This window comes from Macaca thibetana, chromosome 6, assembly GCF_024542745.1.
Source record: "Macaca thibetana thibetana isolate TM-01 chromosome 6, ASM2454274v1, whole genome shotgun sequence".
Classification (NCBI taxonomy): Eukaryota; Metazoa; Chordata; class Mammalia; order Primates; family Cercopithecidae; genus Macaca; species Macaca thibetana.
The window spans coordinates 55,551,759-55,579,600 of NC_065583.1; the positions used below are offsets into that span (position 1 = coordinate 55,551,759).

At 37.7% G+C, this 27,842-nt stretch overlaps 1 protein-coding gene across 1 annotated transcript in view; it reads right to left on the reverse strand.

Moving 5' to 3' along the window:
- The window catches only part of LOC126957105 (prothymosin alpha-like), a 1,190,772-nt gene that overhangs the window by 487,225 nt on the left and 675,705 nt on the right, over positions 1–27,842 (reverse strand). The window lies entirely within an intron of this gene.

Consider the following 27,842-nt stretch of genomic DNA (forward strand, 5'->3'; position numbering starts at 1 on the left):
GTGTTTTTTTAATATGAATTTTTTAAAGGCATAACTAACTTAGGATGTTGGAAATCAGGATAGTAAAAATTTAGCAAAGGAGGGTGGGGGGCCATGGGGGAGCAAAGAGCTTCTGGAATGTTGCTTGTTTTCCATTCTTTACAATCTGGGTAGAAGTTAAATAGATGTGTTGACTGTGAGACAAACATTAAGCTGAATACATTTATGATGTAAGCCCTTTTCTGAATATGTATTCAATAGAATAGTTCTAAATTTATCATGAATGGTGGAAAACCCATTTGTATAAAGTGCAGTATATTGCATTTTATACAATAAAGTTGCCAGAGATGTATATATTTTTATTTTCTGACAGAACAAACAAATTACCTACATATGTGCATATATTTATATATGAGCAAGGGGAGAGGGCGAGTAATATATATCAGATGTTAATGTTGGTCACCCCAGTGGGGATGAGAAGCTTGAAGCTTTGCAAAGGGGAGATGACTGGTGTTGGAGGACTTTCCTTAGTTCAGCGAAAGATAGGGTCCTTGTCACACAGCGATGAAAGGTTAGGCTCGCAGATAAGTTGAAGGGTGAGAATAATGGAATTATTGGGCAAAAGGTGAAAAAGAGGAAACAGAGCCTCAGCACAGTGAGAGTCCTTCCAGTATATGCTTCTTGCATCACAGATTGAATTCCGGGTTCCACACAGGCAGAGGAGGGGTCAGGCTCTGCCCCACTACAAAGGGCACAAACTTCTCGAGGCTCCACCCTAGCGTGCAGGCTGGTTGGGGTTTCTCTGGGGGAACCCTTTCCACTGGGCTGTATCACTAGAATTGGCTTTTATGTCTTTTATATTATTTTACATCTTTTTATATTATTCGACTTGCTACAATAAACTATTTCATAGTTTCCAAAACATCAAGAAATGAAATGTCTTATAAAGAAAAAAGTGAGTTGATATCTGAAAAAATGCATATAAGAATATGTAGATCCACCAGAGTGAAACATATCCACCTGCCAAAAATAAGTGAAGATGTCAAGAGCTGTGAAAAGGAAGTAACAGTCAGAGAGGAGGTGACAGAGCCTGATTCTAGGGGATGAAGTAGCATGACAACAGATAGAGGTCACTCTGATAGGTGATATCACAATGTACTCAAATATCCCCAGTTCTTACCAGCCTTGGTATAACTCTGAAGCCATATCAATAAAGAAAACTCTTGTTCTTGTCACTTAGTATTAATGCAATCTTCCTGTCCCTTGAAATACCCTCAACTATTTCTGGGACACCACAGTTGCCTCATAGGAACTCAGAAACCTTTTGGTTGGCCTTGTAGCACTCCCCCAGTCTATGTCCTCTCCACAGTTTTCCTGTCAGGCCTTGTGCATCAATAATAGAACAAAATAAATATGGAATATTTTTTAAAAAGTCCCCATATATGGCAGCACATGTAAATAAATGCCCCCCAGGGATTACCAACCACAGATGATGGAATTCAGCTGAACTTTGCCTACAAGTCTGGGTGCAGGCAGGACATCCCTCTACAGAGATTTGGATGGGATGCTGTCTCTGGGAACTTGAAAGCTACTGGATGAAACTGCTTACTCTCATCTTTAATACTTAGCCTGTGCCTGATAAGAGCTATTCATAGACCTTTTAAATGTTTAAAACCTTTTCCTAGTAATCATGATCTTGAGCTACAGTAGGAGGCTGCCTTACAGTTTTCCTCTCTATAATATCATTGTGTCATGAAGTCTGTGTATCTTTCTGGCCTTTCTTCCTAGATATTTTAGAGACTGTGTCCTTGGCCTTGTCATTAGGCAACACTGCTTCTTAATTTTTTTTCATTTCCAGGCTGTAACATTTTATTTGTTATTTATTAATTATTTCTGAGGTAGAGCTGTTTAAATGTTTCCTGAGTTCTTATGATCCTGTTTCTCTTTTGAGGTAGCATCATCAAAACACAGAGCCAAATGAAAGGCTCATTTTTGACTCACCTTGGTCATTGCGTCCTCTACAATTAGCCCATTGCGAGTTTAGGAAATGGAAGATGTCCCAAATACCCCTTGTTGCCTGGACATTCATTACACTATACGCAAATATTAGAAGTGGACGAGCATAGTGTTTTGTGTTGTCCGTTAGCTCAGTCATGCCCTCCTTTGGATGTGCAGACTCACTAAAGGTGGGGTTTGGGTTCCATCAATTCTGAGTATCCAGTACCCAGAGCAATATTTAAAACAGTGGGCACAAGAGATATAGGATTAATGCATTAAGTACCAGTGTGTCTTAAACATTGTGTACCATTTGGAGGAAATAAAGATGAATAAAACAATAAATAACCTAAAAATATCCATAGTCTCATGAGGAAACAAGACAAGTCAATAGTTATAATTACATGAGGAAGTGCTTTAATAGAGATATACTAAATGGCTAAGGGAGCAAATACTAGTGAGTGATTAATTTTGCCTAAGGGGGCCGGGGACACCTTTAAGTTCTTGTAATCTTGAATGCCCAATATTTAACGTAGAATCTTGGCCTTTTGTCTACGTGCTAAACCCTCTGCAAAGCTCTCAATCCCTCTTTGAAAGAGGGTAGTATTTTATCATAAATCTTTAGAACCCCTTACTAATTGGCATAAACCTCCCTGTTAAATAAATCAGTCTGTGTGTGCCTTATATGCGGTATCTAGTTTGGCCTGTAGACCTTGAATTATTCACTTGGTTCGTGCTTCAACTTGATTCATTTCATTCTGCATATTTTTTTTTAGAGAGAAACAAATGAAATTGGGCTCTGTGTGCACTTAAGAATGGCCCTACTGCCACATCTGACCTCGTTCAAGCTCACTCTTTCTGCCGTTTGTTTTTATTTAAATTATTTGCAAGAACATCTCTTGAATATGTTGCCATCCCAACTATTTGGGTGAAAACAGAGGCCAGAAAACAGAGCTTGAACTTCACAAAATGTTCTATTAGTAGATTACAAAGCTTTGTTACCTCTTAAACGAATTGAGTTATCCTTTAACATGTGAAAAATAGTAATCACTAAGCATATATCCTATGTATATATTCATATATATATATGCATGTGGTACCGGTTGCTGGGATGGTAAATGTTCATACTCCTTTTACTTTCTAAGATAGGAAGAGATAATCTCTTCGATTCCCAACCATGTCAGGTCCTAAAATGTAGGAAAAAGAAACATATATTGCAAGTTTAAGAATTAGATATTAAGGCAGATTGATGCTGCATCCCACAATGTTATAAAAAACCCAGATATGTCATAATTGAGTTGCATTTTTATTATGTGCACGTATTTGGCTTTGAGCAGAATTATGAGTTGAATTAATTTTTTTATATAATCTTCCAGCAGCTCTGCGTGGAACCATATGGGAGACATTTGGTTCTCATCAACTCCCTTTTACCCTTACTTCCACCCCATTGCTTTAAAAGAACTTTCATTCTCTTTAACTATCTGCAGGTTTTATTCTTTTCAGAGAGAAGAGCCACTAAAATATTATGACCTCTAAGTGATGGGCTGTAAGGGTCTCTCTCAAAAGCCAGCCCACAGCTGTGCATTGATCCCACCTGTTGGTGGCCTGGTGCAAACTGTGTGCTGGGCTGGTTGCAGTCTGTTCTCTTTAATCTCGTTGGGAGGATACTTACAGCATGGTTTGCTTCTCTCTTGTGGTCTATAAGGAAGAAGTGGAAGGATTCAGTTTTCAGTCCTGTTATTATGGTGATTTTTGCTAAGCCTGAAATTCGCTTTTCGAAGAGGGTAGATGTTTTATATGGAAAATGGTTGTTGGGAGATTTTCTGAGGTTTAACTTCAATGGATAACCCTTTAAAGTAATATCAAGATTTCCCTGTAAAGATTTCAGACACATCAGCATGATTATTTGCTATCCACTCTGCAGGGGAGGTAAGTGGCGAATATCAATGACTTTCCATAATGAAGGAGCCCAAGACTGGGAAGGTGGGAAGACGCCAGCTTGCATTTAGACTTAGGTTTTCTTACTACTCAAAATCTTTCTCCCTTCGTTGCCTGGACCATCTGGTTTCCTTCATTTCTCTGGACAAAGGAAACACTAAATGAAGCAATACAAAAGTTATCTCTCTCTTTGCATGAGTGCTTGTAAATATGTGCATTGCGATAGAAACCTGAGCATCAGTTATAACCATAAGGTTAATTATCAGTTGCCACAAGAATTTCGAATAACCTGGCACTGGAGGCATTTTACGCTACATAGATACTGTGCGTCAAGTGAATGGAATTTTAATTCCAATCAACATGAGATTGTTTCAAAGAATGGCATTATGAGTAAATGCAGAGTTAAAAGATAGCTGCCACTTAAAATGCCTTATGTAAGGTAGGTGAATTCCATCAAATGACAGCTTCCCTCATAATGAAGTAAAAGTACTTTTGGAGGTTACCTGTCAGTATTTTTATTTCATATCCTCATTCAGCATAGTAAAAGGCAGAGACTTTCATATAATACAATTATTCACTTGATGGAATTTGAGGGCAGGCTAGTAAGTTCTTTTTAATTTTTTTGATAAGTCCATATCTTGCTCAGGTTCAACATTTATTCATGATGGCACCTCATCCCTTGCCTTCCTATTTAAATGCCAGAGGTTAAAATTTCTTATGGAAATTCTACTTAACAAAAAGCTTTATTTTGCATAATTACAATCTGGCTGAGCCTCAATTCATCCAACATTTTTTATAACATTTTTTGTTTGTTTTTTTTTTGAGACGGAGTCTTGCTCTGTTGCCCAGACTGGAGTGCAATGATACGATCTCCGCTCACTGCAACCTCCACCTCCCAGGTTCAAGTGATTGTCTTGCCTCAGCCTCCCAAGTAGGTGGGCTTACAGGTGCATGCCACCATGCCTGGCTAATTTTTGTATTTTTAGTAGAGATGGGGTTTTACCATGTGGGCCAGGCTGGTCTCGAACTCCTGACTTCAGGTGATTTGCCTGCCTCAGCCTCCCAAAGTGCTGGGATTATAGGCGTGAGTCACTGCGACTGGCCTTTTATAACATTTAAAGGTCTTCCAAATACCTCTAAAATGTTTTTCTTTTTTTTTTAACAAATGGAAACATGTTCATAAGTGGTATGTTCACATATTCTCTGTTATTCTCTCTCTCTCTGGCTGTAGGAGCACAGGGCAGCTCTCCTCTGATTAGCTAGGTTTAATTCATCATTTCACTTCACCCCTGACCTGACCTAAACCTCTTTCAAACTTACTGCTATTAGTCCATTGCTTTGCTCAGTACCCTGTTGCTGAAGCCTGCATTTATTTCACAATCTGCAGTGTAGCAATTTATTATTATTTTACATCTTGTCTCTGTACATTAGATAGCATGTCTAGTGACATAATTCAGTTAAATGAAAATTTGAACATGTGTTTATAGTTTAAAGCAAAGATAACTAATATGTCTTGAATTACAGCTCTAGACAATTGTGTGTTTTTATGGTGTAATTGCTAACTGACTAGAGTAACCTTGGCACAAGAAATGTGAGAATGTCAGTTAAAACTGAAAATATCAAAGTGCTAGGCTATTTATTTTTTTGAGACAGTGTTTCACTCTGTTGCCCAGGCTTGAGTGTCCTGGCATGATCTTGGTTCATTGCAACCTCTGCCTCCCAGGCTCATGCAACCTTCCCACCTCAGCCTCCCGAGTAGCTGGGACCACAGGTGCATGCCACCACGCCCAGCTAATTTTTTTTTGTATTTTTGGTAGAGATGGAGTTTCGCCTTGTTGCCCAGTCTAGTCTCAAACTCCTGAGCTCAAGCAATCCACTTGCCTTTGCCTCCCAAAGTGCTGGTATTACAGGTATTCTTTTTTCTTTATTTTTGTATTTAGGTATCAGGATACATAATTAGATTAAATATAAATAATGTAAAGTTGTTTGAACTTAAAAATTATCTTGAAAGTTGCTGCATCACTAAGATATGTCTTACCCAGATAATTGAGTGTTGTTAGTATAGTAACTTCTTCTATTAAAACACTTTCTTATTCCAACTTCTAAGAAAAAATACTGCTCTCACAAATTAAAAAAAAAAAAATCATTGCTATCCCGTCAGTAACACAATTGGTGCCTAAGAACATCAAATGGTAAATCTAAGCATATTAATTACATCATTAAAGTAGCATTTGGTATACTGCTGAGATACATTACAATACCAATAACCTTTCTGTTTAATAGGATGCACTACCAGCATGTAATGCAGAAGTGGCATACAATGAAGATATCTCATTCCATCACCTCGTGGCATAAGTCAATACAGTCAGAGCAAAAAAGAATGACTATTTCCATAAAAATGACATTAAACTCTTTGTGTGCTTGTGTGTGCACGTGTGTGTGTCTATATGGAATGCCACAATTTGAAAGCCAGATAAACTGCTCCAGAGAAAGCGGAGTTGCTTGGTTACATCTGCTGAAAACAATCTGTGCTGTGTATGAGAGCTCATGTCAGCCCAGTAATTACCACAACTGAGATAAAGCCTGTGCTAAATGTCACCTGCCGCTGACAAGCACAGGAAGCCAAACACTGCTAAATGAGTCAGTTGCTCTGAGAGTGCTTAGCTCTACTTGCAGGCTAAAAGCATTTGTCTTGTGTATAAAAGGAAAAAATATACATGATAAAAGAAAAAAGAATCAGAAACACATTTATAATGTAAACCTGACTGAAATTCTCCACCACCCACTCAGAAGTACGTTAGATAGAAGGCTAACAAATGCAATCAGGTTGAAGGAGAAATATTAAAGCATTAATGGACATTTCTGTGAGTCTGGCAGTCTTCTACCTTCTACCACAAATTGCTCGTTAGTCAGTACAATGCAATTTCCCACAGTCTAGAATGATCCCCCAAAGACAGCTGAGGTTCCTGTTGACAGCAACCAACCAATAACATGCTGGAACAGCTTGCCTGAGTCTGCATAGAATGCCCAAGGACACAATGTGCATTTTTTTTTTTTTTTTTTTTGAGATGGAGTCTTGCTCTGTCACCCAGGCTGGGGTGTAGTGGCGTGATGATTTCAGTTCACTGCAACCTCTGCCTTCTGGATTCAACCAATTCTCCTGCCTAAGGCTCCTGAGTAGCTGGGATTACAGGTGCACACCCCCATGCCCGGCTAATTTTTGTATTTTTAGTAGAAATGGGGTTTCACCACGTTAGCCAGGCTGGTCTCGAACTCTTGACCTCATGATCTGCCCACCTAGGCCTCCCAAAGTGCTGGGATTACAGGCGTGAGCCACCGCACCCGGCCACAATGTGCATTTTAAAAAAGTCTTAGATAGGAGGGGATTTACTGGTGTTTACTGGTGTTTTAATAAGTATTTCTGACAAAAGCAGGATGAATAATGTTGATGTGAAGAAAATACCACCTTCCTCCTACTTATTTTCTTCTTTACCAATCCATTAAACAATCATTCTCTCCAGTTAGAATTTTATTTTAGTTGCTTCGTAATGTGATTTGATTACTAAGACTCTCCTCACCCAATCACCTAACCCTTTTCTGATACTTAAGTGAAAATCTCTAGCCTCCAGCAGAGGATCTGAAGTGTACTAAGCACCAAAACCCAGAGTGAAATTGTTGAACTTGAATGGCTTTCCTAGCACCCAGGTAACAATGCCAATATCAAGGTAATAGTGTGGAGGTTGCTGCAGGTGCTCTCTGAGGAGGCCTTCATGAGCATCTCTCATTACCTTGGTGAATGGACCAAATTTCAGGGTCTGACCCTCAGCCTCTGGCTTCAGAAACTGTTTTTAGAACACCATGACTGGATTCAGCTTTGGGGATGCACTTTCATGAACTCACAATCAGTTGCAAAAATGAATATTACACAATAGTACATTAATAATACAGAGCCTGAGACTATCTGAAAATAGATGACATGAGCAGCCAAATCATTGTTAGAGTGTTTCCTGATGAGAATAGAACAAGAATCTGGGGAGTTAGGTGAACTGAATGTTTAATTGCATCCTTCTCACCATTGGGATAGTCTGACCAATGGGTTGGGGATATTGGAAATTTGCTGGCTGTAGCCACCAGCATCTGTTTTCACATTAAAGGTATGTTTGCCAATGGGACCAGGGACTTGAAAGCTATTCATAATCTATTGCTTATCAAACTCTTATTATATACCAGGCATCTGTCCTAAAAGCTTTTCATGCTTTATCTTAGTAATTATTCATCACATAGATCTCTGGAAGAAACTACAGAAAATTTCCCAATTTTACAAATAAGTTTACTCAAGGCTACACAATCCAAGCAGCATTTGTTTTCATTTTTCACCAGCCACTTTTGAATTGACCCACACAAGGACCACTAATTTTAGATTAATTAAAAATCATTATTACAATGTCATAAATGGAACTAATTGTATTTTAAACATCAGCAGTTGGTTTTTAATTTTCCAATCCCTGATTTAGAAGGATAGTATCGTCTAAACTTTTTATCAAGTATGGCTATTGGGCCATACTGATGGCAGACTTAAGCTTTAGGTCACATTCCATATTTAGCACAGTTTATTTTTAAATTTCTAAATCAGAAAACCTTAACTTATAGACCATTGAGATGATAGCAAGTGTGCAATGGTTATGGCAGATGGTTATGAATATCTGGATCAAACATGGACTCAGGAGTGACGGGAATGTGTTCTTTCTGAAACTACCTCTGGAGCTCTCTCAGATGGTCTCATAGGATCATAGACAAGAGTTGGAAAGTTGAATGTCTCTGTAGAGATCCACTGAGTGGACACCTACTCTCAGCTTTGGTTGCATTCAACTCCATGAAGTATTTCATTACTCTCTGTGTCATTATTTGAATGTGGGTTTAAAATATGACCCCAAATTCATCATGAATTTCTCTTTCCAGTAAGTGAAAAAAATAATCAAATAGGAAAAGTCAAACTCTTGGGGATAAAGCCATTTGCAGACATGTTTGATCTTGATTAAGAAAAATATCCTGGCATCTTGTCTTATTAAAACTTATGCCTTTATTAGCCCTTAAATGTGGGTTAAGTCAATGCAAGATACTTAATAGATTATTGCGATGTGCTACTTGTCTAAGCTGCTTGACGTAGTGGAAATGGTCTTTACTGACATTATCAGTTACATGGTAAATGTTATCACATCCTTTATTTAAAACATTAATGTGAGAACGTTTCCCTCAGTTGTCAAGGAAAAGTTCACTCAACTTCATTGGGAAAAACAGTCTTGCATATGTGACCTATTTCTTTATATGTCTAAAATCATGTTTTTGATGACTATAGTGTGATTATAGTAATAGATTTTGCTGTATCCTTCAACATTAAATCAAGAGGTAAATTGTTTGTAAATTTTAAATAATGAAAAATATATAGATAACAGATAAATACATTATCATTTCAAAAATATTAACATTAAAGACAAATTAAAAATACCCCTTAACTACCATATACAATTCAATTTATTCTCTCTAGCAGCAATCATTTTATCAGTTTTACATAGTTTTCTCAACTGTTTACATGAATTCCTAGAAATATGTTTTGTGTTGCATGTTTTTAACATAAATGTTGTAATACTATATGTGTATTTTGTAGTTTGCTTCTTCTGCAACAGTACGTCTCCTATTGTTTAATGCTACCAAATATATGTTAGTAATTTTGCTATTTAAAAAGTCATTGAGATTGCTTTCAGGTTTTTGCTATTCCAAACATTTCTGTAATTAATATTCTTGTTTATATCCCCCTGTGCTTAAGAATCAGTGTTTCGTTAGGGCTGATACCAAGAAGCAGATTTGCAGGAAGTGCACTCATTTTTAATTTTAATAGGCACTATTGATCTGGCCTTGAAAATGTGGAACATATTTATTTATATTATTGTGAGAATGATGTGAGGGGCCCCATGCCCACATCTTTGACATTTTAATTTTTGCAAAGTAGTAAATGAAAACAATATCTTGGTGCTATTTTATTTTGTTTTTAAGAAGGGTGAGCATCTTTTATAATATGCTTTATTAATCATTTGAATTTTTTCATTTCTATGAAATGCCTGCTCATGTATTTTTTTCCTATTTCTGTATTGGGATCATTGTTTCTTATGTATTTTATATATTTTCAACATTTTTGATGAAAAATATTTTCACCAACTGGTACTTCCCATAACTTGAATCGTGGTGTCTTCCATCAAACTGAAGTTTTAATTTTTTTATTTTTTACTTTTATTTTTTGAGACACAGTCTTGCTGTGTTGCCCAGGTTGGAGTGCAGTGGGGCCATCTCAGCTCACTGCAACCTCCACCTCCCAGGTTCAAGCGATTCTTGTGCCTCAACTTCCCGAGTACCTGGAATTACAGGTGGGTGACACCATGCCTGGCTAATTTTTGTATTTTTCATAGAGACGGGGTTTCACCATATTGGCCAGGCTGATCTCAAACTCTTGACCTCAAATGATCTGCCTGCCTCGGCTTCCCAAAGTGCTAGCATTATAGGTCTGAGCCACCACACCCGGCTTGAAGTTTTAATTTTGTTATCAAATGTATCAGTCTTTCCCATTAGTTTTTCTATATGCTCCTTATTTAAGAAGACGTGTAAAAATATATTTTCTTCTCCCATATATATATTTTTTATTATTTTTTTCAAAGTTATATAATTCTTTTATTTACTGTGTGAATTTTTTATTTTTTATTATTATACTTTAAGTTCTAGGTTTGTTACATATGTATACATATGCCATGTTGGTGTGCTGCATCCATTAACTCCTCATTTACATTAAGTATAACTCCTAATGCTATCCCTCCCCACAATAGGCCCCAATGTGTGATGTTCCCCTTCCTGTGTCCAGGTGATCTCATTGTTCAATTCCCACCTATGAGTGAGAACATGCAGTGTTTGATTTTCTGTTCTTGTGTTAGTTTGCTAAGAATGATGGTTTCCAGCTGCATCCATGTCCTTACAAAGGACACGAATTCATCTTTTTTATGGCTGCGTAGTATTCCATGGTGTATATGTGCCACATTTTCTTAATCCAGTCTGTCACTGATGGACATTTGGGTTGATTCCAAGTCTTTGCTATTGTGAATAGTGCTGCAATAAACATACGTGTGCTTGTGTCTTTATAGCAACATGATTTATAATCCTTTGGGTATATACCCAGTAATGGGATGGCTGGGTCAAATGGTATTTCTAGTTCTAGATCCTTGAGGAATGGCCACACTGTTTTCCACAATGGTTCAACTAGTTTACAGTCCCACCAACAGTGTAAAAGTGTTCCTATTTCTCCACATCCTCTCCAGCACCTGTTGTTTCCTGATTTTTTAATAATTGCCATTCTAACTGGTGTGAGATGGTATCTCATTGTGGTTTTGATTTGCATTTCTCTGATGGCCAGTGATGATGAGCATTTTTTCATGTGTCTGTTGGCTGTATGAATGTCTTCTTTTGAGAAGTGTCTCTTCATATCCTTTGCCCACTTTTTGATGGGGTTGTTTGTTCTTTTCTGGTAAATTTGAGTTCTTTGTAGGTTCTGGATATTAGCCCTTTGTCAGATGAGTAGATTGCAAAATTTTTCTCCCATTCTGTAGGTTGCCTGTTCACTCTGATGGTAGTTTCTTTTGCTGTGCAGAAGCTCTTTGGTTTAATTAGATGCCATTTGTCAATTTTGGCTTTTGTTGCATTGCATTTGGTATTTCAGACATGAAGTCCTTGCCCATGCCTATGTCCTGAATAGTATGACCTAGGTTTTCTTCTAGGGATTTTATGATTTTAGGTCTAACATTTAAGTCTCTAATCCATCTTGAATTGATTTCCATATAAGGAGTAAGGAAAGGATCCAGTTTCAGCTTTCTACTTATGGCTAGCCAATTTTGCCAGCACCATTTATTAAATAGGGAATCCTTTTCCCATTTCTTGTTTTTGTCAGGTTTGTCAAAGATCAGATGGCTGTAGATGTGTTGTATTATTTCTGAGGGCTCTGTTGTGTTCCATTGGTCTATATCTCTGTTTTGGTACCAGTACCATGCTGTTTTGGTTACTGTAGCCTTGTAGTAAAGTTTGAAGTCAGGTAGCATGATGCCTCCAGCTTTGTTCTTTTGGCTTAGGATTGTCTTGTCAATGTGGGCTCTTTTTTGGTTCCATGTGAACTTTAAAGCAGTTTTTTCCAATTCTGTGAAGAAACTCATTGGTAGCTTGATGGAGATGGCATTGAATGTATAAATTACCTTGGGCAGTATGGCCATTTTCACGATATTGATTCTTCCTATCCATGAGCATGGTATGTTCTTCCATTTGTTTGTGTCCTCTTTTATTTCACTGATCAGTGGTTGGTAGTTCTCTTTGAAGAGGTCCTTCACATCCCTTGTAAGTTAGATTCCTAGGTATTTTATTCTCTTTGAAGCTATTGTGAATGGGAGTTCATTCATGATTTGGCTTTCTGTCCGTTATTGGTGTATAAGAATGCTCGTGATTTTTGCACATTGATTTTGTATCCTGAGATTTTGCTGAACTTGCTTAATAGCTTAAGGAGATTTTGGGCTGAGATGATGGGGTTTTCTAAATATACAATCGTGTCATATGCAAACAGGGACAACTTGACTTCTTCTTTTCCTAACTGAATACCCTATATTTCTTTCTCTTGCCTGATTGCCCTAGTCAGAACTTCCAACACTGTGTTGAATAGGAGTGGTGAGAAAGGGCATCCCTGTCTTGTGCCAGTTTTCAAAGGGAAGGCTTCTAGTTTTTGCCCATTCAGTATGATACTGGCTGTGGGTTTGTCATAAATAGCTCTTATTATTTTGAGATATGTTCCATCAATACCAAATTTATTGAGAGTTTTTAGCATGAAGAGCTGTTGAATTTTGTCAAAGACCTTTTCTGCATCTATTGAGATTATCATGTGGTTTTTGTCTTTGGTTCTGTTCATACGCTGGATTACGTTTATTGATTTGCGTATGTTGAACCAATTTTGGAGTAAGTACGATGTGGTGCTGAGAAGAATGTATATTCTGTTGTTTTTGGGGTGGAGAGTTCTGTAGATGTCTATTAGGTCCACGTGGTGTAGAGTTGAGTACAATTCCTGGATATCCTTGTTAACTTTCTGTCTTGTTGATCTGTCTAACGTTGACAGTGGGGTGTTAAAGTCTCCCATTATTATTGTATGGGAGTCTAAGTCTTTTTGTAAGTCTGTAAGGACTTGCTTTATGAATCTGGGTGCTCCTGTATTGGGTGCATATATATTTAGGATAGTTAGCTCTTCCTGATTAATTGATCCCTTTACCATTATGTAATGGCCTTCTTTGTCTCTTTTGATCTTTGATGGTTTAAAGTCTGTTTTATCAGAGACTAGGATTGTAACCCCTGCTTTTTTTTTGTTCTCCATTTGCTTGGTAGATCTTCCTCCATCCCTTTATTTTGAGCCTATGTATGTCTCTGTGTGTGAGATGGGTCTCCTGAATACAGCAGACTGATGGGTTTTGACTCTTTATCCAGTTTGCCAGTCTGTGTCTTTTAATTGGAGCATTTAGTCCATTTACATTTAAGGTTAATATTGTTATGAGTGAACTTGATCCTGCCATTATGATATTAACTGGTTATTTTGCTCGTTAGTTGATGCAGTTTCTTCCTAGCCTCGATGGTCTTTACATTTTGACATGTTTTTGCAATGGCTGGTACCGGTTGTTCCTTTCCATGTTTAGTGCTTCCTTCAGGAACTCTTGTAGGGCAGGCCTGGTGGTGACAAAATCTCTCAGCATTTGCTTGTCTGTAAAGGATTTTATTTCTCCTTCACTTATGAAATTTAGTTTGGCTGGATATGAAATTCTGGGTTGAAAATTCTTTTCTTTAAGAATGTTGAATATTGGCCTCCACTCTCTTCTGGCTTGGAGAGTTTCTGCCAAGAGATCTGCTGTTAGTCTGATGGGCTTCCCTTTGTGGGTAACCTGACCTTTCTCTCTGGCTGCCCTTAACATTTTTTCCTTCATTTCAACTTTGGTGAATCTGACAATTCTGTTTCTTGGAGTTGCTCTTCTCGAGGAGTATCTTTGTGGCATTCTCTGTATTTCTTGAATTTGAATGTTGGCCTGCCTTCCTAGGTTGGGGAAGTTCTCTTGGATGATATCCTGCAGAGTGTTTTCCAACTTGGTTCCATTTTCCCTGTCACTTTCAGGCACCCCAATCAGACGTAGATTTGGTCTTTTCACATAATCCCATATTTCTTGGAGGCTCTGTTCTTTTCTTTTTACTCTTTTTTCTCTACACTTCTCTTCTTGCTTCATTTCATTCATTTGATCTTCAATTACTGATACTCTTTCTTCCAGTTGTTCGAGTTGGTTACTGAAGCTTGTGCATTTGTCATGTAGTTTTCATGTCATGGTTTTCATCTCTATCAGTTCTTTTAAGGTCTTCTCTGCATTGATTATTCTAGTTATCCATTCATCCATTATTTTTTCAAGGTTTTAATTTCTTTGCACTGGTTAACTAGTTCTTCCTTTAGGTCTGAGAAGTTTGATCGACTGAAGCCTTCTTCTCTCAACTCATCAAAGTCATTCTCCATCCAGCTTTGTTCCATTGCTGGCAATGAGCTGCGTTCCTTTGGAGGGGAAGATGCCCTCTGATTTTTTTAATTTCCAGCTTTTCTGCCCTGCTTTTTCCCCATCTTTGTGCTTTTATCTCCCTTTGTTCTTTGATGATCATGGCATACTGATAGGGTTTTGGTATGAGTGTCCTTTCTGTTTGTTAGTTTTCCTTCTAACAGTCAGGACCCTCAGCTGCAGGTCTGTTGGAGTTTGCTTGAGGTCCACTCCAGACCCTGTTTGCCTGGGTATCAGCAGTGGAAGCTGCAGAAGATAGAATATTGCTGAACAGCGAGTGTTGCTCTCTGATTCTTGCTCTGCCAGCTTCGTCTCGGGTGTACCCAGCCATGTGAGGTGTGAGGTGTCGGTCTGCACCTAGTGGGGGATGTCTCCCAGTTAGGCTACTCAGGGGTCAGGGACCCACTTGAGCAGGCAATCTGTCCATTCTCAGATCTCAGCCTCCGTGCTGGGAGAACCACTGCTCTCCTCAAAGCTGTCAGATGGACTTTTACATCTGCCAAGGTTTCTGCTGCTTTTGTTTAGCTATGTCCTGTCCCCAGAGGTGGAGTCTACAGAGGCCGGCAGGCCTCCTTGACCTGCAGTGGGCTCCACCCAATTCGAGCCTCCCAGCGGCTTTGTTTACCTACTTAAGCCTCAGCAATGGTGGGCACCCCTCCCCCAGCCTCACTGCCGCCTTGCAGTTAGATCTCAGACTGCTGTGCTAGCAATGAGGGAGACTCTGTGGGCGTGGGACCCTCTGGGCCAGTTGTGGGATATAATCTCCTGGTGTGCCACTTGCTAAGACCCTTGATAAAGCACTGTATTAGGGTGGGAGTTACCTGATTTTCCCAGTTTTGTCTGTCTAATTTCCCTTGGCTAGGAAAAGGAATTCCCTTCCCCCTTGTGCTTTCCAGGTGAGGTGATGCCTCGCCCTGCTTCAGCTCACGCTAGTTGGGCTGCACCTGGGGACCAGCACTGACTGGCTGACACGCCCCAGTGAGATGAACCCAGTACCTCAGTTGAAAATGCAAAAGTCACCCATCTTCTGTGTCACTCATGCTGGGAGCTGGAGACTGAAGCTGTTCCTATTCGGCCATCTTTGGTGACCCCTCCTATATATTTTTAAAAATGTATCATCTAGGTAGTATTTTTTTTTTTGTAAATGGTGTGAAATAGATATCTAACATTTTTCCAAGTTGTTAAATGATTGCCCCAATATCATATATCTAATATTTATTCTTTTTCACTGACTTGAAGTGATACTCTTATTAAATCCTAAAATTCTAATACCTAAGTATTTTGGAATCTGTATTCTTTCCCATTTATTTGCTTGATATTAGCCCGATATTTTTGGTTAATACCATACCACTTTAATTTCCATAGCTTTATAATTATTTTTAGTATTTGGTAATGGTGAGTACCTTGCCACTATTTTAGTTTCCAAGATCATTATGGCTATTCTTGCACATTTCCTTCTATGATTGTAGAATCAACTTACTAGCGTTAATGGAAAGAACTCTGAATACTTTAGTGTAATTTGTTTGAATTTAAAGAAAACAATTTAATGAGTTTAAATATTTTTAATACCATTTTTTTCTCTTCCAAAAACATGGTATGTCTCATTTATTCCAATCTTATTTTATGTCATTCAGTAAAATTTTGTGGTTTTTCTAAAAAAAACTATACATTTTTGTTAAATTTATTTCAAAACATTTTATTTTTTATTCTCTACATAATAAAAAAATTCTATATTTTATTTCTGCTTTTTGCTAATGTTAGTCCAAATTTGGCTTTTCATGGCATGTCAATTTTCAAATATATCTTTGCATTTAAAGGATAATCACTTTGAGTTTTAGAGGGAGACATGGATATAAGCTTGTCAAATTAGATGTACCCATCCAAGACTTTGAGTTTTAAGAGATTCAAATACTCAAGGAAAATTGAGGAGTAATTAAAGGAAGCACAAAGTTCCAGCAACTGTGATGGTGTGTTAAGTGGTGGCTCTGCCAGAGGCATTGTATGATTATTATGTTATGTTGTCTTGTTTGTGTTCTCCCATCTTGCCCTCCATAGACATTGTCTGCCATGTAAGCCTGTGTTTTCCGGATATCCCATTGATCCCACAGCCTATGCTTAGTCCTTATAACAAGTTCATTTTCTATTTAAATTTGCTGGAGTTTATTCTCCTTCATGCAATGAAGAACACTAGCTGAATAGATTTTGGCACAAAGGAATGGGCTTTAGGTGAAAGTCCTTCAGGAAAATGAGGATATGGAGAATCGGGAATTGATCGTCTGCTCCTGATGCGGTAAAGGTCATGAAAATCCTGTTAGCATTCAGTGATGATACTCTGAAATTTTACTCCTAGCAGTGGCCAAAAAAATTATTATCAACAATCATCTTGAGTGAAGTGCTTATTGAAGACAAAGGTTAAAGGGACTATGTTGCTGTTGGCATATAACACTATAAAAGGCAAGTACAATTCAAGGAATGCAGAATAACTCTTAATAATGCTGCACAACTTAAAGAGGTAATAATTAAACTCCAATCCATAAATACTGTCACCATGGAGTACACTAAAAACAGATTTCCAGAACTCTGTCTACAGGTATTTTATATCTTATTTATACAGCTAAGGTTTCTAAACCAAATCAAACTAAAAATGTGATGCAGCATGTTGCTGAAGTACATTGTTCTTTGAATCCACAGCCTCATCATGTCTCTTCCGTGAATGTCGAGGTATTGATTAGGTGAGAATAGTCCTCAACAATTTAGATGGGGATCAATTAGAGTAATTGAAGGACTCTTATCCCCCACTGAGCCTTTATTGATCACTTAAGCACACCTCTCCTCTTGTTTGCTGAGGGGTATTCTCTCTTGCTTGAAGGTATTATACCTCCCTAGTCTATGGGAGTTACCTTGCAAAATGAGTCCACTTCCCCTTATTTCTATTTCCTTCTGAACAACCAGACACATAAGTAGAGTCAGATCTCAGCAGGACTTACAAGGCCAATTATAAAGTCAAACCTGGGGAGAAGTGAAAGACTACCAAAGCAAAAGAATTGCACAACTTTGATAATGTACATAAACAAAAATCTAAGGAATATGTGAGAATGAATTCTGAAATCCAAAAAGAGAGAAACAACATTTTAGATCAGATTGAATCTAGCAGGGGATAGACACATAGCAGAATTCTGATTCAAAAGGTAGTTCAACGGACCATTTGCTTTGCGGGTTGACAGAACACTGGGCTTAATGGTGTCCCACATGGAAGGAAGTTATGAGAAATCAATTTTTGTAAAATTTTAAAATTCTCAGATAATTTTATTCAGCCATGGTTAAAATTCTAGTTAAAAAATTTGACCATACAATTCAAGAGTGCTTAATAAAAAATAGGAAAGTTACTGGCACAAGTGCTTTTGAGAATGTAAAGCCATTTCTTCAGGTAAGGGGGCATTGAGAGATTATTTACAAACCAATCATTATAAAAGCTAAGTCCAACCTGCACTTATTAACTAGTCATGATGAAGCCAAATTTCTATACTTGTTTGCTATGAAAAACAAAATTACTTTTCTATAATATTTGTACATTTGTTTTAATAGTTATTGTCTAAGGACCTCTGACTTAATAATTTATAAATAATTTCTATTTGTTATAGAAAACCACATTGACTTAAAATGTCCGTTGTAAAGTATTATGTTTCTTCACTTGTCTCTCAGGGTACATTAAATTTGCTCACCAGCTTTGTAAAAATTAACCCACTAAATATGACCTCCCTGACTTGTTATAATTAACTGAACTACTATCCGTACTAACAGTGCATTCTTCTATTTTTGAAAATAAAATTGATACATGACTTTACTAGTTTAGTTTTATAACACCATCTAGAATTTTGTTCTTCTACTTTGGTATATTGCAGAAGAAAGAATTGCTGGTGTGAATTTATCAGGTACCATCTGCCCAACACTGACTGACCTAGCAACATTTTCTCCATCAAAGCCTTCATAAGTAACTGTATATAGGTGAGGAGATCACTTGAAAAGAGGAGATCTTTTCAAAGCATGGTGGTGGCTGTTCTCTCTACTATGGAAATGCTGGTAGGAAATACTGTGATTTAAATGGCCTCTGTAATTTTGATGGAAAGAGAATACCCAGGGGATGGCAAAGGCCAAGAAGCAGTTTAGTTAACAGTTAATTTAATAGTGCCAACTATTAAAAGCTAAGATGGCCAGTTACCATAATGACAGCAAAATCAATCTGGTAAACTGAATAGTCCAAACCACATGACTCTTTAGTAGTACTTAATTGATCATAGGAACCCTAGATGAAAACAAACAATAAAATGGCCACTTTGGTCTACTATTGAGACTGTCAGATTATATGAGATGTATTTTTGACATGAGTTTACCTCCAGTAGATCCACTGTATTTCTTGTAGTATTTATCTAGTGTCTGAATATAGACTTGGAATCACTTCTGCAGTGGATGCTTTACGTGCATTACATCACATTCTCTAGGCCTATCTCCTATTTCTTACAATACTATTTTTCCTCCATCTGTGTTCTCCCTTCCTAAGAGGATAGATGTGACCTAATGTTACTTGGCAATGGATATATCTTGTGGATAAATTAAAAAGTTGATGTTTTGCAGGAGCATTTACAGTTGAAAAAGAAGGTAATGTTCAAATGCAGGGGTCAGACAGACTGTGATGGAGGAGTCTGTGGAAGCTCGCTTCTGATTGTTTCTCTTCTCTTGGTATAATAGGAAGCAAGCTCATCAGCTGAAAGAGAGGACAAGGGAGGAGATTTTCAAAATTGAGTATAGGGTAGAATGAATAGAATCATCTAGGGGAATGGAAGAGTGAATGGTCTGCGTATATATAATAAAATTGTCACATAGCATTATGGACCCATTTGATACAATCACAAGTTTAAAGTAAATACATTCAACATGGTACAGTGATTGTGTGTAGTGTGTGTGTGCGTGTGTGTGTATGTATGTGTTTGTTTTCTGTTTCCACTCTAATTCAATGACTTGGGTAGAAGTGTAAAATAGACAAATAAACTTAGCTACTAAGGTTTTGGTTTAGCCTAGTGATATGGTTAGGCTTTGTGTCCCCACCCAAATCTTCTCATCTTGAATTCTAATCCCCATAATCCCTACATGTCAAGAGAGAGACGAAGTGGAGGTAGTTCAATCATGGCGGGTAGTTTCCTGCATGCTGTTCTCATGATAGTGAGTTCTCACGAGATCTGATGATTTTATAAAGTGCTCTTCCCGCTTTGCTTGGCACTTCTCCTTCCTGCCACCCTGTGAAGAAGATGTCTTCTTTCCCCTTCCCCTTCCCCTATGATTGTAAGTTTCCCGAGGCCTCCCCAGCCTTGCTGAACTGTGAGTCAATTAAACCTCTTCGTTGTACACTGCCCAGTTTAGGGTATTTCCTTATAGCAATGTGAGAACAGACTAATGCAGCAAGAGAATAAGATGAAGGGCAAGATGAACTAGGCAAAAGGGGGGTTTTAATGACTGATCGGGAAATTTAAGTGACATGTATGGAGAAATGGAGACATGAAGGAATGAGGGAAAAGGAAAAGGTGGTAGAAGCAATGAATTATAGGTAACAAGGGAGGAAGGATTGCTGTGGCTAGGGTAACATTAGGTGTGACTTGAAAAGATAGGAATGGTCAGAGAGTGGGAAGATTTAAATTAAGATTTTGGGGGAAGGGAATTTAGTGTTCAATAATGATAAAAATCTAGGGGATGGTTCCCAGTACACCTTGGGAATGAATAACCAAGGTAGACTCAGGGCAGTATCATGGGATGAGAAGAAATGAGGCATTACAGTGTGAGAGATGGGAAGGATCATTTATTTGTCTGTTTCAAAGATGGATCATTATGACCAAGGTAAATACATAACTTAACTGGAACTGGAATACTTTCGAGAGTAAAATGTAGACTTAGTCAAAATTACCACAGGACAAGTGAAATTGGGACCATTGTTATATAAGATGTAGTAATGGAGAGAGTGCTAGTGAGCGGAAGATGAAATCTTCAGGTAATAAGAGATGTGATTTTGAGGTTATCAGATGAATGAAAGACAGTGGCTAATCTGAATAGAATGGGTTATAATCTAGTGTTTTTTAGGGATGAGAGGAAGAGAATGGTTCAAGATCAAAAACAGCAGCAAAAAGGATACCTACCTACTTCCAAGTTCAGTGACATAAATTTTGAAGAGAAAACAGCCACAATTTGAAAGGGTGAAGTGTAGGCAGTGTTCTTAGAGAAGAGTGAGGTTTTGGGAGAAGTCATAGTGAACATTCAGGGAAGAAGTATAAGGTACAGTGGTGGTTACTTGTATCAGACAGTTGTTTTCAGAAGGATCAGTGGAAGGTTCCTGGTGGTGTGGAGAGATGGAACAAGGAAAGAGAAGCTCTACTGGGGTTTGGATACTGGAGAAGGAGGAATGGCCTGGGCATTTGTTTGTTTCTTTGGTGACTGATGGGAATGGCAATAAAGCATTCAATGAACATAATGGTGAAGAAGATTTGGTGTTGAGGTGTGAAAGAAGTTTGGTAGGAACCTGCTGAAATCTGAGGCTCCTACTTGCCTTTCGATCATGAAAGTGTGGAATCTGGGAAGATGTAGTGTCCATATACTCTGTATCCTCTTGCCCTGCAAAGGGTAGCCTGTATCTTCTGACCATTAACATCTTTTCTAGATTAGGTGCTTCAAAGTCTCACTGGAAATATATATCAAACATAAAGAGAAAGAAGCAGAAAGGGGAATGATCTAACATTTAGACCTTCTGGAAAACAAATAAGAATAATCTTTCTTGGGTGAAGGATTTGCCTTAAAGTTTTAACCTGCTATAGTTTAAGATGTTTTATTTCAGTTCAGATATAATTTTTAAAAGGTTAAAAAGTATTCATTTAATTACCTGTGTGAATGTTTGGGGAGGAATTAGAGAAAATATTGGAAAAATGAATGAAAATGTGATTTGTCAATTGTTTGTCTTTAAGACTGAAATGAAGATATGAAAAGAAAGTCAAAATGGGCAAAAAATTATAGACCAGAGACATATCTCACCAAGAAAGTTTTGTATAACTTGTTGTAATAATCAGCTTTCAGGAATGGAAGATGGTGCCTAGCTGGCTTCCTTTGTCTCTTCTCTTGTGAACTATGCCAAAGTACTGGGGTGGGCAAAACTTTTAGTTGCATTGTGGGAAATGCCTTGCTGCCTTCAACAATGGTGTGGCTGATGTTATTGTTTAACTCAGAAGGAGACCTTGTTCTTTTGAGGAAAAAAAACATAACTTAGTGCTGATAATGTATTGGAAATCTTGAAGGAAAACCTTTTTACATATGTAAATAAGTAAAAATCATTTGCTCTTTGTCACTCTGTGTTTCACCTCATCTTTCCTATCACCCCATGAAGTTCCAGACATAACTACTAAGGTAACTTGAGCTATAATAAGTGTAGTTGAAAAAAACTTCCATATCTGTGAAAAGCAGCCTCAAATAGAATAGAAATGTGTTTGTCTAATTTTAAAATCCATTTCAGGTTTTTAAAAGCCTCAGGTTTAGTTATTTTTTGCTCTATGACACTGTCTTTATGTATTGTAGGAGTCAAATGAAGGAACTGTTCTCTTTGACCCTTTTATTTTGAGAACTAAAGCAGGTAAAAAAAAGTGAGGTTTGAGGAATAAGGTGTAAGACTTTTTTTTCTTGGAGCTTATTTAACTACTTAGTAGGTGGCCTAATGAACACACACTAAAGGTCATTTTGAAACACCACTTCTCCCTCCTCTGCCTGGCTGACCCTTAATTATCCTCCAAACCTCAGGTAGTTGTCATTTCTTCTAGCAGTCCTTTCCAAAGTCCCAGGAATAGATGCTTTTCCTGTCATAGTCCTTAATGTTTCCTTCTTTCAGAGCACTCATCATAATGTTATATTGAAATTAGGTCCTAATTCATTTTTATATACTCAATGCCATCCATTTTATGTGGTCTATAAGGAATTCTCAATAAGTGTTGGTTTAATTAAAATGCAGGGAAAGATCTTTTTACTATTTTTCTTCTTGTCTGTCTGGACATATGTCCTCTTGATCTCATAGAAGCAATTATATGTTGCAAAGACATTTTTGAATCTGAAAATCCCGAGAAGTCTTCCAGAAGCATTCTGCTTACAATTAGAGGTAACTTAAGTGTGAAAACAGTAAAAGCCCACAATATGGATGTGCTAATATTCAAATTTATCCCAAGTGAAACAATGAGGCAGAAAGTTTTCAAAACCGTCTTTCTTTGCAGCATTAGAACACTTTCCAATGTTTCTTTCTTCTTTTTACTAAGGGCCTATTATATCCATGATGCTCCCCCAGAACGGCTTTCTATTTCTCCTCCATCAACTTGACTTTATTAACAGAATAGTTGGAAAGAATGAAATAAAAAAAAATCTTAAAATGCCACCGATAATAGGTGTAAGATGTGGCCCACCTGTTGTTTACACTAAACTAAACCCCAACCTTAGATGAAGCAAACAAGTCTCTTTTTCTGTGTTTATACTTGAACAAGAAGGTGCAGCTTAGGGTTCACTGCAATAAAGTAGATAGTTTTCCACTCTAAATTTATCTTCTGCAGCCCCAAATGGTTCTTCAAATTGCCTGGTGGCTTTCTAGGGCACAGAGACAAGGATTAATATGCTGCTCTTAATAGAGACAAGCAAGTCCAAATGGTGAGGATGTGGAAAATGAGAGGCAAGGCAGGAACAAACATGAAATGATGCAATGTAATGAGTTATCCCGCTGCCCACCTGCTTCATGATGGGCTGTCAAGTGACAAGTAGGTCACTCAGCAAGCATGTTCATCGTTGGACACTAAAGACCTACATCTGAATGTAGTTTGTGGAAAGAACAGAAGAAGAAATTAACATCTGGTTCCTTCTTGTTTCTTATTTCCCATGGATTTTTGGGGGCCTTTTTTTGCCCTTTTGTGGATGTTTAGAAAGCTCTAGGGTGTGGCATTTCAGTCAAGGCCAGAAGAGGAAAAGTGGCTTTGCATGGATAGGCTCAGTGTGTGGGATGGGAGCCATGGAGGGACAGCACTACAAGTCAGACCGCACGCTGGGAAGCTTGCCAAAGGCAACGCTGGTGGCTATGGGATGGTCTGAGAGGGAGCCATCGCTTTCTAAAAGTAGTGATTAAGGGAAATATGGTGTTGTACTAAGCTGAACTACATTTCCCAGAATTCTTCTTTCTGTAGGTTTTCTTTTAGGTAGGCCATGAAGGAAGTGAAGCTTGCTTTTTTTTTTTTTTTTTTTTTTAAGTGAATCTTTTATATGTTATTTATGTAATTTATTTATTTTTTATCTGTTCCCAGTAGGATTTTTTTCCCCATTAGTTATTGGGGTACAGGTGGTATCTGGTTACATGAGTAAGTTCTTTAGTGGTGATTTGTGAGATTTTGGTGCATTCATCACCCGAGCAGTATACACTGCACCATATTTGTAGTCTTTCATCCCTCTCCCCCTCCTATTCTTTCCCCCAAGTCCTCTAAGTCCATTGTATCATTCTTATGCCTTTGTGTCCTCATAGCTTAGCTCCCACGTATCAGTGAGAACATATGAGGTTTGGTTTTCCATTTCTGAGTTACTTCACTTAGAATAATAGTCTCCAAGTCACTGCAAATGCTATTAATTCACTTCTTTTTATGGCTTTGTAGTATTCCATTGTGTGTGTGTGTGTGTGTGTGTATGTGTGTGTGTGTGTATTTCTTTATCCACTCGTTGATTATGGGCATTTGGGTTGGTTCCATGATTTTGCAATTGTGAATTGTGCTGCTATAAACACGTGTGTGCAGGTATCTTTTGAATAATGGCTTGTTTTCCTCTGGGTAGTTCTTGTTTTTGTGTTTTAATTTACTTTTATTTCAAATTCAGGGGTACACGTGTAAGCTTGTACTATAGGTAAACTTGCATCATGGGGGTTTATTGTACACACTGTTCCATTGCCCATGTATTAAGTTTAGTACCCATTAGTTATTTTCTCTGATCCTTTCCTTCTTCTACCTTCCGAAAGGCCCCAGTGTGTGTTGTTCCTGTCTTTGTGTCCATATGTTCTCATCGTTTAGCTCCCACTTAAAAATAAGAATATGTGGTATTTAGTGTTCTGTTCTTGTGTTGGTTTGCTAAGGATAACGGTCTCCAGCTCCATCATGTTCCTCCAAAGGACACAATCTCATTCTTTTTTATGGCTATATAGTATTCCATGGTGTATATGTACCATATTTTCTTTATCCAGTCTATCATTGATGGGCATTTAGGTTGAGTCCATGTCTTTGTTATTGTGAATAGTGCTTGTACATATGTGTGCATATGTCCTTATAATAGAATGATTTATATTCTCTTGGACATACACCCAGTAATGGGATTGCTGGGTCGAATAGTATCTTTGTTTTTAGGTCTTTGAGGAATCACCACACTGTCTGCTACAGTGGTTGCACTAATTTACACTCCCACAAATAGTGTGTAAGTGTTCCTTTTTCTCCACAACTTCACCAGCATCTGTTATTTTTATGTATTTATTTATTTCTTGAGATGAAGTTTAGCTCTTGTTGCCCAGGTTGGAGTGCAATGGCATGATTTCGGCCCACTGCAACCTCTGCCTCCCAGGTTCAAGCGATTCTCCTGCCTCAACCTCCTGAGTAGGTGGGATTACAAGAGCCTGCCACCACACTCGACTAATTTTTATATTTTTAGTAAAGACGGGGTCTCAGGTGATCCACCTCCCAAAGTGCTGGAATTACTGGCATGTGCCACCATGACCGGCCTATTTTTTCTTTTTAACAATAGCCATTCTGACTGGTGTGAGCTGGTATCTCATTGTGGTTTTGATTTTCATTTCTCTAATGACCAGTGGTGTTGAGCTTTTTTTCATATGACTGTTGGCCACATGTATGTTTTCTTTTGAAAAGTGTTCATGCCCTTTGCCCACTTTTTAATGGGGTTGCTTGATTTTTTTTCTTGTAAATTTGTTTAAGTTCTTTATGGATGCCGGATATTAGACCTTTTTTAGATGCACAGTTCACAAAGAATTTTGCATTCTGTAGGTTGTCTGTTCATTCTGTTGATAGTTTCCTTTGCTGTGCAGAAGCTCTTAAGGTTAATTAGATCCCTTTTGTCAATTTTTCCTTTCATTGCAATTGCATTTGGTGTGTTTGTCATGAAATCTTTTCCTATTCCTATGTCCAGAACGGTATTGTGTAGGTTGTCTTCCAGGGGTTTTATAGTTTTGGGTTTTACATTTAAGTCTTTAATCCATCTTGAGTTAATTTTTGTATATGGTTTAAGGAAAGAGTCCAGTTTCAATCTTATGCATATGGCTACCCAGTTATCCCAGTACCATTTATTGAGTAGGGAATCTTTAACCCATTGCTTGCTTTTTGTTAGGATTGTCAAAGATCAGATAGTTGTAGGTGTGTGGTCTTATTTCTGGGTTCTGTATTCTGTTCCATTGGTCTATGTGTCTGTTTTTGTACCAGTACCATGCTGTTTTGATTACTGTAGCCCTGTAGTATAGTTTGAAGTTGGGTGGCATGATGCCTCTGGCATTGTTCTTTTTGCTTACGATTGCCTTGGCTATTCAGGTTCTGTTTTGGTTCCTTATAAATTTTAAAATAGTTTTTTTTTTTTTTTTTTTTTTTTTAAGTGCTGTGAGAAAATGTCCATGGTAGTTTAATAGGAATAGCATTGAATGTATCAATTGCTTGGGGTAGTATGTCCATTTTAATGACATTGATTCTTCCTATCCATGAGCATGGAATGTTTTTCCATTTGTTTATGTCATCCCTGATTTTTGAGCAGTGTTTTGTAGTTCTGCTTGTAAAGATCTATCACCTCCCTGGTTAGCTGTATTCCTAGGTATTTTGTGTGTGTGTGTGGCAATTGTGAATGGGATTGCATTCCTGGTTTGGCTCTTGGCTTGATTGCTGTTAGTATATAGGAATGTTAGTGATTTTTGCACATTGATTTTGTATCCTGAGACATTGGTGAACTTGTTTATAGCTGAAGGAGCTTTTAGTCTGAGATGATGGGATTTCTAGATAGAGAATCATGTTTTCCAGCAAACAGGAATAGTTTATCTTTCTTGCTTCCTATTTGGATGCCCTTTATTTCTTTTTCTTGCCTTATTGCCCTGGCCAGGACTTCCTATACTATATTGAATAGGAATAGTGAGAGAGGGTATCTTTGTCTTGTGCTGGTTTTCAAGGAGAATGCTTACAGCTTTTTGCCTATTCTGTATGATGTTGGCTGTGGGTTTGACATACAGGGTTCTTACTATTCTGAGATATGTTTTTTCAATATCTAGTTTACTGAGAGTTTTTAACTTGAAAACTTTCAATTTTATTGAAAACATTTTATGCATCTATTGATGTAATTATGTGGTTTTGTCTTTAGTTCTGTTTATGTGATGAATCACATTTATTGATTTGTGTATGTTGAAACAACCTCACATCCCAGGGATAAAGCCTACTTAATCATGGTGGATAAGCTTTTTGATGTGCTTCTGGACTTAGTTTGCAAGTATTTTGTTGAGGATTTTTGCATCTATGTTCACCAAGGATATTGGACTGAAGTTTTCATTTTTTGTTGTATCTCTGCCAAGTTTTCATATCAGGATTGTGCTGGCCTCATTGAATCAGTTATGGAAGAGTCCTTCCTCCTCAACTTTTTGGAATAGTTTCAACAGGAATGTTGCCAGTTTTTCTTTGTACATCTGGTAGAATTCAGCTGTGAATCCATCTGGTTCTGGGCTCTTTTTGGTTGGTAGACGATTTATTACTGCCTCAATTTCAGAGCTCATTATTGGTCTGTTCAGGGAATTAATTCTTCCTGGTTCAGTCTTGAGAGGCTGTAGGTGTCCAGGAATTTATCCATTTCTCCTAAATTTTCTAACTTCTGTGCATAGAATTATTCATAATATTATCTGTTGGTTGTTTTTATTTCTGTGGGGTCAATGGCAATATCCCCATTGTTGTTTCTGATTGTGTTTATTTGAATCTTCTCTCTTTTCTTTGTTATTAGTCTAGCTAGTAGTCTATTTTATTAATTTTTTTTCAAAAACCAGCTCCTAGATTTGTTGATCTTTTGAATTTTTTTATGTGTCTCATTGTCCTTCAGTTCAGCTCTAATTTTGGTTATTTCTTGTCTTCTTCTAGCTTTGGGATTGGTTTGCTCTTGGTTCTCTAATTCTTTTAGTTGTGATGTTAGGTTGTTAACTTGAGTTCTTTCTAACTTTTTGATGTG